Genomic DNA, 15,009 nt, shown 5'->3' with positions numbered 1-15,009 from the left:
GCTGCTACTAGCCTTATGACGTTGATTTCATGGCTGAGTGATATTCCATTGCACCTAAGGACCACAACTTCTTTATCCATTTTTCTCTTTCCTGGGATATTTAAGGTGTAACGAAGTGGAGGTTCTTGTCAACAGAGCAGCCCTAAACTTTGGGGTGCCTGTGTCTTGCTGATTTTTAGTTTTCCCAATTTATACGCCCATGAGTGGAAGTGCCCTAGGCTCTCTAAGCTGAGTTTTTTAGATGTTTCAGGACACACCGTACACTTCTCCAGAGTGGCTGTTGGCAATTTACATCCTGCCCATCAGCGTAGCAAGGCTCCCGTTTCTCCATGGCCTGTCCTGCATTTCTGGTTTTGACACTTTATTCAGCATGGCCCTTTTGACCGATGGGAAGCGAGACTACTTTGTAGCGCTGATTTGCCTTTCCAGGTTGCTTGGTTGGCCAAGAAGGGCGTATGCGTTTTTTCCTGAATATATTCAGGAAAAAACTCATACGCCCTTTTTGGCCAAGGGCATCATTGTCGAGGTTTTTCCGCTTTTCCTGTGCTTTAAAGGCGATTCGAATCTCCCTCCTGAAATCTGTTTCCTGCAATTCTGCCTTGCTTTCAAATCCTCTTCGTTGCCTTCCCTCAATATATTTGTGGACGAGAGTGATCATTTATAAGTCTGCAGGTTTGTGAATTGCAGTGCCCCTGAGCTCCATGTTTCAACTCGCTTTCTTGTGAGTTGTCCGCAAAAGCGCAGGATTGCTTCAGGCCCTATTCTGGTCCCGGGCGGCAGGCTGAGCCTGTGGTTAATTCTTCTTCCTGATGGGAAAATAGAGTGACCTGTGCCTGTCCCAACACCTAGAGCTAGTCTCTCATTGGTTCCCCCTCTTCCCGTTCATCCTCAGGACAAATTGCAACCTGTACGGAACAGGAGGTTAAAGGTGCTGATTCTTCAAAGAGGGAGATTGCTAGTAAAGCGGCTGGAATGGCGAACCCGAGCACAAGGAGATGAGAAATGAGGTGCGTTTTAGAAACGTTTCCCGATCACACGGTGTACCATCTTCTGGGTTTCTCATGCATGTTTTCGATGTAGGAAGATGCCCTTGAACCTGGAGATTTGGGACCCATGGGATGGGTACCAGGCAGTATTACTTTAAAGGGTCTTCGTTTGCTCACCCAACCTCACCAAACCTCTCAGCCCCAAGAGTGTCCACCCTTATGTCTCAATCAGCTGTGGGTCTAGATATGGTCAATCCAGGTGGCATCACAGCCCCTGAACGAATTTTGTAAGAATTTCTCTCTCTTTCACTGTGTTTGTTTCACGGGTTTTTAAAAGTAATTGATTTTTATAATGGGGTTTAGCTGCTTTTCACTGCTGTGTTTATGCCGCTTTACACCCACTTGACTCACTTACAGAGAGATATCAATACATAGGTTTTACGATTCTTACTAGTCAGATATATTCTTGGGCGGTGAATAGGGGGTGTTGAGTCCAATTCACTGAGCTAGGAGTAGGTCTTGTCTATTACCTATTGGGTTTATGGAACGGTATCTGAGCTAATTTGAAACCCTTGTTTTATGCATCACCCCACCTCACCTTTCCCGTTAAGCAGCCATAGTGTGTTTTCTAAACGTGTGACTCTGTTCTGTTTTGTAATTCAGTTCAAGGGTAGCGGTTTTTACGCTCCCTCTATAAGTGATATCTTATGATAAGTGTCTTTTTCTGTGTGACTTATTTCACTTAGAATCGTTGTACCTAAATTCACTCATCATGCTGCTACTAGCCTTATGATGTTGATTTCATGGCTGAGTGATATTCCATTGCACCTAAGGACCACAACTTCTTTATCCATTTTTCTCTTTCCTGGGATATTTAAGGTGTAACGAAGTGGAGGTTCTTGTCAACAGAACAGCCCTAAATTTTGGGGTGCCTGTGTCTTGCTGATTTTTAGTTTTCCCAATTTATACGCCCATGAGTGGAAGTGCCCTAGGCTCTCTAAGCTGAGTTTTTTAGATGTTTCAGGACACACCGTACACTTCTCCAGAGTGGCTGTTGGCAATTTACATCCTGCCCATCAGCGTAGCAAGGCTCCCGTTTCTCCATGGCCTGTCCTGCATTTCTGGTTTTGACACTTTATTCAGCATGGCCCTTTTGACCGATGGGAAGCGAGACTACTTTGTAGCGCTGATTTGCCTTTCCAGGTTGCTTGGTTGGCCAAGAAGGGCGTATGCGTTTTTTCCTGAATATATTCAGGAAAAAACGCATACGCCCTTTTTGGCCAAGGGCATCATTGTCGAGGTTTTGCCGCTTTTCCTGTGCTTTAAAGGCGATTCGAATCTCCCTCCTGAAATCTGTTTCCTGCAATTCTGCCTTGCTTTCAAATCCTCTTCGTTGCCTTCCCTCAATATATTTGTGGACGAGAGTGATCATTTATAAGTTTGCAGGTTTGTGAATTGCAGTGCCCCTGAGCTCCATGTTTCAACTCGCTTTCTTGTGAGTTGTCCGCAAAAGCGCAGGATTGCTTCAGGCCCTATTCTGGTCCCGGGCCGCAGGCTGAGCCTGTGGTTAATTCTTCTTCCTGATGGGAAAATAGAGTGACCTGTGCCTGTCCCAACACCTAGAGCTAGTCTCTCATTGGTTCCCCCTCTTCCCGTTCATCCTCAGGAAAAATTGCAACCTGTACGGAACAGGAGGTTAAAGGTGCTGATTCTTCAAAGAGGGAGATTGCTAGTAAAGCGGCTGGAATGGCGAACCCGAGCACAAGGAGATGAGAAATTAGGTGCGTTTTAGAAACGTTTCCCGATCACACGGTGTACCATCTTCTGGGTTTCTCATGCATGTTTTCGATGTAGGAAGATGCCCTTGAACCTGGAGATTTGGGACCCATGGGATGGGTACCAGGCAGTATTACTTTAAAGGGTCTTCGTTTGCTCACCCAACCTCACCAAACCTCTCAGCCCCAAGAGTGTCCACCCTTATGTCTCAATCAGCTGTGGGTCTAGATATGGTCAATCCAGGTGGCATCACAGCCCCTGAACGAATTTTGTAAGAATTTCTCTCTCTTTCACTGTCTTTGTTTCACTGGTTTTTAAAAGTAATTGATTTTTATAATGGGGTTTAGCTGCTTTTCACTGCTGTGTTTATGCCGCTTTACACCCACTTGACTCACTTACAGAGAGATATCAATACATAGGTTTTAAGATTCTTACTAGTCAGATATATTCTTGGGCGGTGAATAGGGGATGTTGAGTCCAATTCACTGAGCTGGAAGTAGGTCTTGTCTATTACCTATTGGGTTTATGGAACGGTATCTGAGCTAATTTGAAACCCTTGTTTTATGCACCACCCCACCTCACCTTTCCCGTTAAGCAGCCATAGTGTGTTTTATAAACGTGTGACTCTGTTCTGTTTTGTAATTCAGTTCAAGGGTTGCGGTTCTTACACTCCATCTATAAGTGATATCTTATGATAAGTGTCTTTTTCTGTGTGACTTATTTCACTTAGAATCGTCGTACCTAAATTCACTCATCATGCTGCTACTAACCTTATGACGTTGATTTCATGGCTTTGTGATATTCCATTGTACATAAGGACCACAACTTCTTTATCCATTTTTCTCTTTCCTGGGATATTTAAGGTGTAACGAAGTGGAGGTTCTTGTCAACAGAGCAGCCCTAAACTTTGGGGTGCCTGTGTCTTGCTAATTTTTAGTTTTCCCAATTTATACGCCCATGAGTGGAAGTGCCCTATGCTCTCTAAGCTGAGTTTTTTAGATGTTTCAGGACACACCGTACACTTCTCTAGAGTGGCTGTTGGCAATTTACATCCTGCCCATCAGCGTAGCAAGGCTCCCGTTTCTCCATGGCCTGTCCTGCATTTCTGGTTTTGACACTTTATTCAGCATGGCCCTTTTGACCGATGGGAAGCGAGACTTCTTTGTAGCGCTGATTTGCCTTTCCAGGTTGCTTGGTTGGCCAAAAAGGGCGTATGCGTTTTTTCCTGAATATATTCAGGAAAAACGCATACGCCCTTTTTGGCCAAGGGCATCATTGTCTAGGTTTTGCCGCTTTTCCTGTGCTTTAAAGGCGATTCAAATCTCCCTCCTGAAATCTGTTTCCTGCAATTCTGCCTTGCTTTCAAATCCTCTTCGTTGCCTTCCCTCGATATATTTGTGGACGAGAGTTATCATTTATAAGTCTGCAGGTTTGTGAATTTCAGTGCCCCTGAGCTCCATTTTTCAACTCGCTTTCTTGGGAGCTGGCCGAAAAAGCGCAGGATTGCTTCAGGCCCTAATCTGGTCCGGGGCGGCAGGCTGAGCCTGTGGTTAATTCTTCTTCCTCACGGCAAAATAGAGTGACCTGTGCCTGTCGCAACACCTAGAGCTAGTCTCTCATTGGTTCCCCCTCTTCCCGTTCATCCTCAGGACAAATTGCAACCTGTACGGAACAGGAGTTTAAAGGTGCTGATTCTTCAAAGAGTGAGATTGCTAGTAAAGCGGCTGGAATGGCGAACCCGAGCACAAGGAGATGAGAAATGAGGTGCGTTTTAGAAACGTTTCCCGATCACACGGTGTACCATCTTCTGGGTTTCTCATGCATGTTTTCGATGTAGGAAGATGCCCTTGAACCTGGAGATTTGGGACCCATGGGATGGGTACCACGCAGTATTACTTTAAAGGGTCTTCGTTTGCTCACCCAACCTCACCAAACCTCTCAGCCCCAAGAGTGTCCACCCTTATGTCTCAATCAGCTGTGGGTCTAGATATGGTCAATCCAGGTGGCATCACAGCCCCTGAACGAATTTTGTAAGAATTTCTCTCTCTTTCACTGTGTTTGTTTCACGGGTTTTTAAAAGTAATTGATTTTTATAATGGGGTTTAGCTGCTTTTCACTGCTGTGTTTATGCCGCTTTACACCCACTTGACTCACTTACAGAGAGATATCAATACATAGGTTTTACGATTCTTACTAGTCAGATATATTCTTGGGCGGTGAATAGGGGGTGTTGAGTCCAATTCACTGAGCTAGGAGTAGGTCTTGTCTATTACCTATTGGGTTTATGGAACGGTATCTGAGCTAATTTGAAACCCTTGTTTTATGCATCACCCCACCTCACCTTTCCCGTTAAGCAGCCATAGTGTGTTTTCTAAACGTGTGACTCTGTTCTGTTTTGTAATTCAGTTCAAGGGTAGCGGTTTTTACACTCCCTCTATAAGTGATATCTTATGATAAGTGTCTTTTTCTGTGTGACTTATTTCACTTAGAATCGTTGTACCTAAATTCACTCATCATGCTGCTACTAGCCTTATGACGTTGATTTCATGGCTGAGTGATATTCCATTGCACCTAAGGACCACAACTTCTTTATCCATTTTTCTCTTTCCTGGGATATTTAAGGTGAAACGAAGTGGAGGTTCTTGTCAACAGAGCAGCCCTAAACTTTGGGGTGCCTGTGTCTTGCTGATTTTTAGTTTTCCCAATTTATACGCCCATGAGTGGAAGTGCCCTAGGCTCTCTAAGCTAAGTTTTTTAGATGTTTCAGGACACACCGTACACTTCTCCAGAGTGGCTGTTGGCAATTTACATCCTGCCCATCAGCGTAGCAAGGCTCCCGTTTCTCCATGGCCTGTCCTGCATTTCTGGTTTTGACACTTTATTCAGCATGGCCCTTTTGACCGATGGGAAGCGAGACTACTTTGTAGCGCTGATTTGCCTTTCCAGGTTGCTTGGTTGGCCAAGAAGGGCGTATGCGTTTTTTCCTGAATATATTCAGGAAAAAACGCATACGCCCTTTTTGGCCAAGGGCATCATTGTCGAGGTTTTTCCGCTTTTCCTGTGCTTTAAAGGCGATTCGAATCTCCCTCCTGAAATCTGTTTCCTGCAATTCTGCCTTGCTTTCAAATCCTCTTCGTTGCCTTCCCTCAATATATTTGTGGACGAGAGTGATCATTTATAAGTCTGCAGGTTTGTGAATTGCAGTGCCCCTGAGCTCCATGTTTCAACTCGCTTTCTTGTGAGTTGTCCGCAAAAGCGCAGGATTGCTTCAGGCCCTATTCTGGTCCCGGGCGGCAGGCTGAGCCTGTGGTTAATTCTTCTTCCTGATGGGAAAATAGAGTGACCTGTGCCTGTCCCAACACCTAGAGCTAGTCTCTCATTGGTTCCCCCTCTTCCCGTTCATCCTCAGGACAAATTGCAACCTGTACGGAACAGGAGGTTAAAGGTGCTGATTCTTCAAAGAGGGAGATTGCTAGTAAAGCGGCTGGAATGGCGAACCCGAGCACAAGGAGATGAGAAATGAGGTGCGTTTTAGAAACCTTTCCCGATCACACGGTGTACCATCTTCTGGGTTTCTCATGCATGTTTTCGATGTAGGAAGATGCCCTTGAACCTGGAGATTTGGGACCCATGGGATGGGTACCACGCAGTATTACTTTAAAGGGTCTGCGTTTGCTCACCCAACCTCAACAAACCTCTCAGCCCCAAGAGTGTCCACCCTTATGTCTCAATCAGCTGTGGGTCTAGATATGGTCAATCCAGGTGGCATCACAGCCCCTGAACGAATTTTGTAAGAATTTCTCTCTCTTTCACTGTCTTTGTTTCACGGGTTTTTAAAAGTAATTGATTTTTATAATGGGGTTTATCTGCTTTTCACTGCTGTGTTTATGCCGCGTTACAACCACTTGACTCACTTACAGAGAGATATCAATACATAGGTTTTAAGATTCTTACTAGTCAGATATATTCTTGGGCGGTGAATAGGGGGTGTTGAGTCCAATTCACTGAGAAAGGAGTAGGTCTTGTCTATTACCTATTGGGTTTATGGAACGGTATCTGAGCTAATTTGAAACCCTTGTTTTATGCATCACCCCACCTCACCTTTCCCGTTAAGCAGCCATAGTGTGTTTTCTAAACGTGTGACTCTGTTCTGTTTTGTAATTCAGTTCAAGGGTAGCGGTTTTTACACTCCCTCTATAAGTGATATCTTATGATAAGTGTCTTTTTCTGTGTGACTTATTTCACTTAGAATCGTTGTACCTAAATTCACTCATCATGCTGCTACTAGCCTTATGACGTTGATTTCATGGCTGAGTGATATTCCATTGCACCTAAGGACCACAACTTCTTTATCCATTTTTCTCTTTCCTGGGATATTTAAGGTGTAACGAAGTGGAGGTTCTTGTCAACAGAACAGCCCTAAACTTTGGGGTGCCTGTGTCTTGCTGATTTTTAGTTTTCCCAATTTATACGCCCATGAGTGGAAGTGCCCTAGGCTCTCTAAGCTGAGTTTTTTAGATGTTTCAGGACACACCGTACACTTCTCCAGAGTGGCTGTTGGCAATTTACATCCTGCCCATCAGCGTAGCAAGGCTCCCGTTTCTCCATGGCCTGTCCTGCATTTCTGGTTTTGACACTTTATTCAGCATGGCCCTTTTGACCGATGGGAAGCGAGACTACTTTGTAGCGCTGATTTGCCTTTCCAGGTTGCTTGGTTGGCCAAGAAGGGCGTATGCGTTTTTTCCTGAATATATTCAGGAAAAAACGCATACGCCCTTTTTGGCCAAGGGCATCATTGTCGAGGTTTTGCCGCTTTTCCTGTGCTTTAAAGGCGATTCGAATCTCCCTCCTGAAATCTGTTTCCTGCAATTCTGCCTTGCTTTCAAATCCTCTTCGTTGCCTTCCCTCAATATATTTGTGGACGAGAGTGATCATTTATAAGTCTGCAGGTTTGTGAATTGCAGTGCCCCTGAGCTCCATGTTTCAACTCGCTTTCTTGTGAGTTGTCCGCAAAAGCGCAGGATTGCTTCAGGCCCTATTCTGGTCCCGGGCGGCAGGCTGAGCCTGTGGTTAATTCTTCTTCCTGATGGGAAAATAGAGTGACCTGTGCCTGTCCCAACACCTAGAGCTAGTCTCTCATTGGTTCCCCCTCTTCCCGTTCATCCTCAGGAAAAATTGCAACCTGTACGGAACAGGAGGTTAAAGGTGCTGATTCTTCAAAGAGGGAGATTGCTAGTAAAGCGGCTGGAATGGCGAACCCGAGCACAAGGAGATGAGAAATTAGGTGCGTTTTAGAAACGTTTCCCGATCACACGGTGTACCATCTTCTGGGTTTCTCATGCATGTTTTCGATGTAGGAAGATGCCCTTGAACCTGGAGATTTGGGACCCATGGGATGGGTCCCAGGCAGTATTACTTTAAAGGGTCTTCGTTTGCTCACCCAACCTCACCAAACCTCTCAGCCCCAAGAGTGTCCACCCTTATGTCTCAATCAGCTGTGGGTCTAGATATGGTCAATCCAGGTGGCATCACAGCCCCTGAACGAATTTTGTAAGAATTTCTCTCTCTTTCACTGTCTTTGTTTCACTGGTTTTTAAAAGTAATTGATTTTTATAATGGGGTTTAGCTGCTTTTCACTGCTGTGTTTATGCCGCTTTACACTCACTTGACTCACTTACAGAGAGATATCAATACATAGATTTTAAGATTCTTACTAGTCAGATATATTCTTGGGCGGTGAATAGGGGGTGTTGAGTCCAATTCACTGAGCTAGGAGTAGGTCTTGTCTATTACCTATTGGGTTTATGGAACGGTATCTGAGCTAATTTCAAACCCTTGTTTTATGCATCACCCCACCTCACCTTTCCCGTTAAGCAGCCATAGTGTGTTTTCTAAACGTGTGACTCTGTTCTGTTTTGTAATTCAGTTCAAGGGTAGCGGTTTTTACACTCCCTCTATAAGTGATATCTTATGATAAGTGTCTTTTTCTGTGTGACTTATTTCACTTAGAATCGTTGTACCTAAATTCACTCATCATGCTGCTACTAGCCTTATGACGTTGATTTCATGGCTGAGTGATATTCCATTGCACTTAAGGACCACAACTTCTTTATCCATTTTTCTCTTTCCTGGGATATTTAAGGTGTAACGAAGTGGAGGTTCTTGTCAACAGAGCAGCCCTAAACTTTGGGGTGCCTGTGTCTTGCTGATTTTTAGTTTTCCCAATTTATACGCCCATGAGTGGAAGTGCCCTAGGCTCTCTAAGCTGAGTTTTGTAGATGTTTCAGGACACACCGTACACTTCTCCAGAGTGGCTGTTGGCAATTTACATCCTGCCCATCAGCGTAGCAAGGCTCCCGTTTCTCCATGGCCTGTCCTGCATTTCTGGTTTTGACACTTTATTCAGCATGGCCCTTTTGACCGATGGGAAGCGAGACTACTTTGTAGCGCTGATTTGCCTTTCCAGGTTGCTTGGTTGGCCAAGAAGGGCGTATGCGTTTTTTCCTGAATATATTCAGGAAAAAACGCATACGCCCTTTTTGGCCAAGGGCATCATTGTCGAGGTTTTGCCGCTTTTCCTGTCCTTTAAAGGCGATTCGAATCTCCCTCCTGAAATCTGTTTCCTGCAATTCTGCCTTGCTTTCAAATCCTCTTCGTTGCCTTCCCTCAATATATTTGTGGACGAGAGTGATCATTTATAAGACTGCAGGTATGTGAATTGCAGTGCCCCTGAGCTCCATTTTTCAACTCGCTTTCTTGGGAGCTGGCCGCAGAAGCGCAGGATTGCTTCAGGCCCTATTCTGGTCCCGGGCGGCAGGCTGAGCCTGTGGTTAATTCTTCTTCCTGATGGGAAAATAGAGTGACCTGTGCCTGTCCCAACACCTAGAGCTAGTCTCTCATTGGTTCCCCCTCTTCCCGTTCATCCTCAGGAAAAATTGCAACCTGTACGGAACAGGAGGTTAAAGGTGCTGATTCTTCACAGAGGGAGATTGCTAGTAAAGCGGCTGGAATGGCGAACCCGAGCACAAGGAGATGAGAAATTAGGTGCGTTTTAGAAACGTTTCCCGATCACACGGTGTACCATCTTCTGGGTTTCTCATGCATGTTTTCGATGTAGGAAGATGCCCTTGAACCTGGAGATTTGGGACCCATGGGATGGGTACCAGGCAGTATTACTTTAAAGGGTCTTCGTTTGCTCACCCAACCTCACCAAACCTCTCAGCCCCAAGAGTGTCCACCCTTATGTCTCAATCAGCTGTGGGTCTAGATATGGTCAATCCAGGTGGCATCACAGCCCCTGAACGAATTTTGTAAGAATTTCTCTCTCTTTCACTGTCTTTGTTTCACTGCTTTTTAAAAGTAATTGATTTTTGTAATGGGGTTTAGCTGCTTTTCACTGCTGTGTTTATGCCGCTTTACACCCACTTGACTCACTTACAGAGGGATATCAATACATAGGTTTTACGATTCTTACTAGTCAGATATATTCTTGGGCGGTGAATAGGGGGTGTTGAGTCCAATTCACTGAGCTAGGAAGAGGTCTTGTCTATTACCTATTGGGTTTATGGAACGGTATCTGAGCTAATTTGAAACCCTTGTTTTATGCATCACCCCACCTCACCTTTCCCGTTAAGCAGCCATAGTGTGTTTTCTAAACGTGTGACTCTGTTCTGTTTTGTAATTCAGTTCAAGGGTAGCGGTTTTTACACTCCCTCTATAAGTGATATCTTATGATAAGTGTCTTTTTCTGTGTGACTTATTTCACTTAGAATCGTTGTACCTAAATTCACTCATCATGCTGCTACTAGCCTTATGACGTTGATTTCATGGCTGAGTGATATTCCATTGCACCTAAGGACCACAACTTATTTATCCATTTTTCTCTTTCCTGGGATATTTAAGGTGTAACGAAGTGGAGGTTCTTGTCAACAGAGCAGCCCTAAACTTTGGGGTGCCTGTGTCTTGCTGATTTTTAGTTTTCCCAATTTATACGCCCATGAGTGGAAGTGCCCTAGGCTCTCTAAGCTGAGTTTTTTAGATGTTTCAGGACACACCGTACACTTCTCCAGAGTGGCTGTTGGCAATTTGCATCCTGCCCATCAGCGTAGCAAGTCTCCCGTTTCTCCATGGCCTGTCCTGCATTTCTGGTTTTGACACTTTATTCAGCATGGCCCTTTTGACCGATGGGAAGCGAGACTACTTTGTAGCGCTGATTTGCCTTTCCAGGTTGCTTGGTTGGCCAAGAAGGGCGTATGCGTTTTTTCCTGAATATATTCAGGAAAAAACGCATACGCCCTTTTTGGCCAAGGGCATCATTGTCGAGGTTTTGCCGCTTTTCCTGTGCTTTAAAGGCGATTCGAACCTCCCTCCTGAAATCTGTTTCCTGCAATTCTGCCTTGCTTTCAAATCCTCTTCGTTGCCTTTCCTCAATATATTTGTGGACGAGAGTGATCATTTATAAGTCTGCAGGTTTGTGAATTGCAGTGCCCCTGAGCTACATTTTTCAACTCGCTCTCTTGGGAGCTGGCCGCAAAAGCGCAGGATTGCTTCAGGCCCTACTCTGGTCCCGGGCGGCAGGCTGAGCCTTTGGTTAATTCTTCTTCCTGATGGGAAAATAGAGTGACCTGTGCCTGTCCCAACACCTAGAGCTAGTCTCTCATTGGTTCCCCCTCTTCCCGTTCATCCTCAGGACAAATTGCAACCTGTACGGAACAGGAGGTTAAAGGTGCTGATTCTTCAAAGAGGGAGATTGCTAGTAAAGCGGCTGGAATGGCGAACCCGAGCACAAGGAGATGAGAAATGAGGTGCGTTTTAGAAACGTTTCCCGATCACACGGTGTACCATCTTCTGGGTTTCTCATGCATGTTTTCGATGTAGGAAGATGCCCTTGAACCTGGAGATTTGGGACCCAAGGGATGGGTACCACGCAGTATTACTTTAAAGGGTCTGCGTTTGCTCACCCAACCTCAACAAACCTCTCAGCCCCAAGAGTGTCCACCCTTATGTCTCAATCAGCTGTGGGTCTAGATATGGTCAATCCAGGTGGCATCACAGCCCCTGAACGAATTTTGTAAGAATTTCTCTCTCTTTCACTGTCTTTGTTTCACGGGTTTTTAAAAGTAATTGATTTTTATAATGGGGTTTAGCTGCTTTTCACTGCTGTGTTTATGCCGCGTTACACCCACTTGACTCACTTACAGAGAGATATCAATACATAGGTTTTAAGATTCTTACTAGTCAGATATATTCTTGGGCGGTGAATAGGGGGTGTTGAGTCCAATTCACTGAGAAAGGAGTAGGTCTTGTCTATTACCTATTGGGTTTATGGAACGGTATCTGAGCAAATTTGAAACCCTTGTTTTATGCATCACCCCACCTCACCTTTCCCGTTAAGCAGCCATAGTGTGTTTTCTAAACGTGTGACTCTGTTCTGTTTTGTAATTCAGTTCAAGGGTAGCAGTTTTTACACTCCCTCTATAAGTGATATCTTATGATAAGTGTCTTTTTCTGTGTGACTTATTTCACTTAGAATCGTTGTACCTAAATTCACTCATCATGCTGCTACTAGCCTTATGACGTTGATTTCATGGCTGAGTGATATTCCATTGCACCTAAGGACCACAACTTCTTTATCCATTTTTCTCTTTCCTGGGATATTTAAGGTGTAACGAAGTGGAGGTTCTTGTCATCAGAGCAGCCCTAAACTTTGGGGTGCCCGTGTCTTGCTGATTTTTGATTTTCCCAATTTATACGCCCATGAGTGGAAGTGCCCTATGCTCTCTAAGCTGAGTTTTTTAGATGTTTCAGGACACACCGTACACTTCTCCAGAGTGGCTGTTGGCAATTTACATCTCGCCCATCTGCGTAGCAAGGCTCCCGTTTCTCCATGGCCTGTCCTGCATTTCTGGTTTTGACACTTTATTCAGCATGGCCCTTTTGACCGATGGGAAGCGAGACTTCTTTGTAGCGCTGATCTGCCTTTCCAGGTTGCTTGGTTGGCCAAAAAGGGCGTATGCGTTTTTTCCTGAATATATTCAGGAAAAAACGCATACGCCCTTTTTGGCCAAGGGCATCATTGTCGAGGTTTTGCAGCTTTTCCTGTGCTTTAAAGGCGATTCGAATCTCCCTCCTGAAATCTGTTTCCTGCAATTCTGCCTTGCTTTCAAATCCTCTTCGTTGCCTTCCCTCAATATATTTGTGGACGAGAGTGATCATTTATAAGACTGCAGGTTTGTGAATTGCAGTGCCCCTGAGCTCCATTTTTCAACTCGCTTTCTTGTGAGTTGTCCGCAAAAGCGCAGGATTGCTTCAGGCCCTATTCTGGTCCCGGGCGGCAGGCTGAGCCTGTGGTTAATTCTTCTTCCTGATGGGAAAATAGAGTGACCTGTGCCTGTCCCAACACCTAGAGCTAGTCTCTCATTGGTTCCCCCTCTTCCCGTTCATCCTCAGGACAAATTGCAACCTGTACGGAACAGGAGGTTAAAGGTGCTGATTCTTCAAAGAGGGAGATTGCTAGTAAAGCGGCTGGAATGGCGAACCCGAGCACAAGGAGATGAGAAATTAAGTGCATTTTAGAAACGTTTCCCGATCACACGGTGTACCATCTTCTGGGTTTCTCATGCATGTTTTCGATGTAGGAAGATGCCCTTGAACCTGGAGATTTGGGACCCATTGGATGGGTACTACGCAGTATTACTTTAAAGGGTCTGCGTTTGCTCACCCAACCTCACCAAACCTCTCAGCCCCAAGAGTGTCCACCCTTATGTCTCAATCAGCTGTGGGTCTAGATATGGTCAATCCAGGTGGCATCACAGCCCCTGAACGAATTTTGTAAGAATTTCTCTCTCTTTCACTGTCTTTGTTTCACTGGTTTTTAAAAGTAATTGATTTTTATAATGGGGTTTAGCTGCTTTTCACTGCTGTGTTTATGCCGCTTTACACCCACTTGACTCACTTACAGAGAGATATCAATACATAGGTGTTAAGATTCTTACTAGTCAGATATATTCTTGGGCGGTGAATAGGGGGTGTTGAGTCCAATTCACTGAGCTAGGAGTAGGTCTTGTCTATTACCTATTGGGTTTATGGAACGGTATCTGAGCTAATTTGAAACCCTTGTTTTATGCATCACCCCACCTCACCTTTCCCGTTAAGCAGCCATAGTGTGTTTTCTAAACGTGTGACTCTCTTCTGTTTTGTAATTCAGTTCAAGGGTAGCGGTTTTTACACTCCCTCTATAGGTGATATCTTATGATAAGTGTCTTTTTCTGCGTGACTTATTTCACTTAGAATCGTCGTACCTAAATTCACTCATCATGCTGCTACTAGCCTTATGACGTTGATTTCATGGCTGAGTGATATTCCATTGCACCTAAGGACCACAACTTCTTTATCTATTTTTCTCTTTCCTGGGATATTTAAGGTGTAACGAAGTGGAGGTTCTTGTCAACAGAGCAGCCCTAAACATTGCGGTGCCCGTGTCTTGCTGATTTTTGATTTTCCCAATTTATACGCCCATGAGTGGAAGTGCCCTATGCTCTCTAAGCTGAGTTTTTTAGATGTTTCAGGACACACCGTACACTTCTCCAGAGTGGCTGTTGGCAATTTACATCCTGCCCATCAGCGTAGCAAGGCTCCCGTTTCTCCATTGCCTGTCCTGCATTTCTGGTTTTGACACTTTATTCAGCATGGCCCTTTTGACCAATGGGAAGCGAGACTACTTTGTAGCGATGATTTGCCTTTCCAGGTTGCTTGGTTGGCCAAAAAGGGCGTATGCGTTTTTTCCTGAATATATTCAGGAAAAAACGCATACGCCCTTTTTGGCCAAGGGCATCATTGTCGAGGTTTTGCCGCTTTTCCTGTGCTTTAAAGGCGATTCGAATCTCCCTCCTGAAATCTGTTTCCTGCAATTCTGCCTTGCTTTCAAATCCTCTTCGTTGCCTTCCCTCAATATATTTGTGGACGAGAGTGATCATTTATAAGTCTGCAGGTTTGTGAATTGCAGTGCCCCTGAGCTCCATTTTTCAACTCGCTCTCTTGGGAGCTGGCCGCAAAAGCGCAGGATTGCTTCAGGCCCTACTCTGGTTACGGGGGGGAGGCTGAGCCTGTGGTTAACTCTTCTTCCTGATGGGAAAATAGAGTGACCTGTGCCTGTTCAACACCTAGAGCTAGTCTCTCATTGGTTCCCCCTCTTCCCGTTCATCCTCAGGACAAATTGCAACCTGTACGGAACAGGAGGTTAAAGGTG

The sequence above is a fragment of the Balaenoptera physalus genome (genome assembly GCF_965194825.1).
Source record: "Balaenoptera physalus genome assembly, chromosome: 8".
Taxonomy (NCBI): domain Eukaryota; kingdom Metazoa; phylum Chordata; class Mammalia; order Artiodactyla; family Balaenopteridae; genus Balaenoptera; species Balaenoptera physalus.
This window is presented reverse-complemented; position numbering follows the sequence as displayed.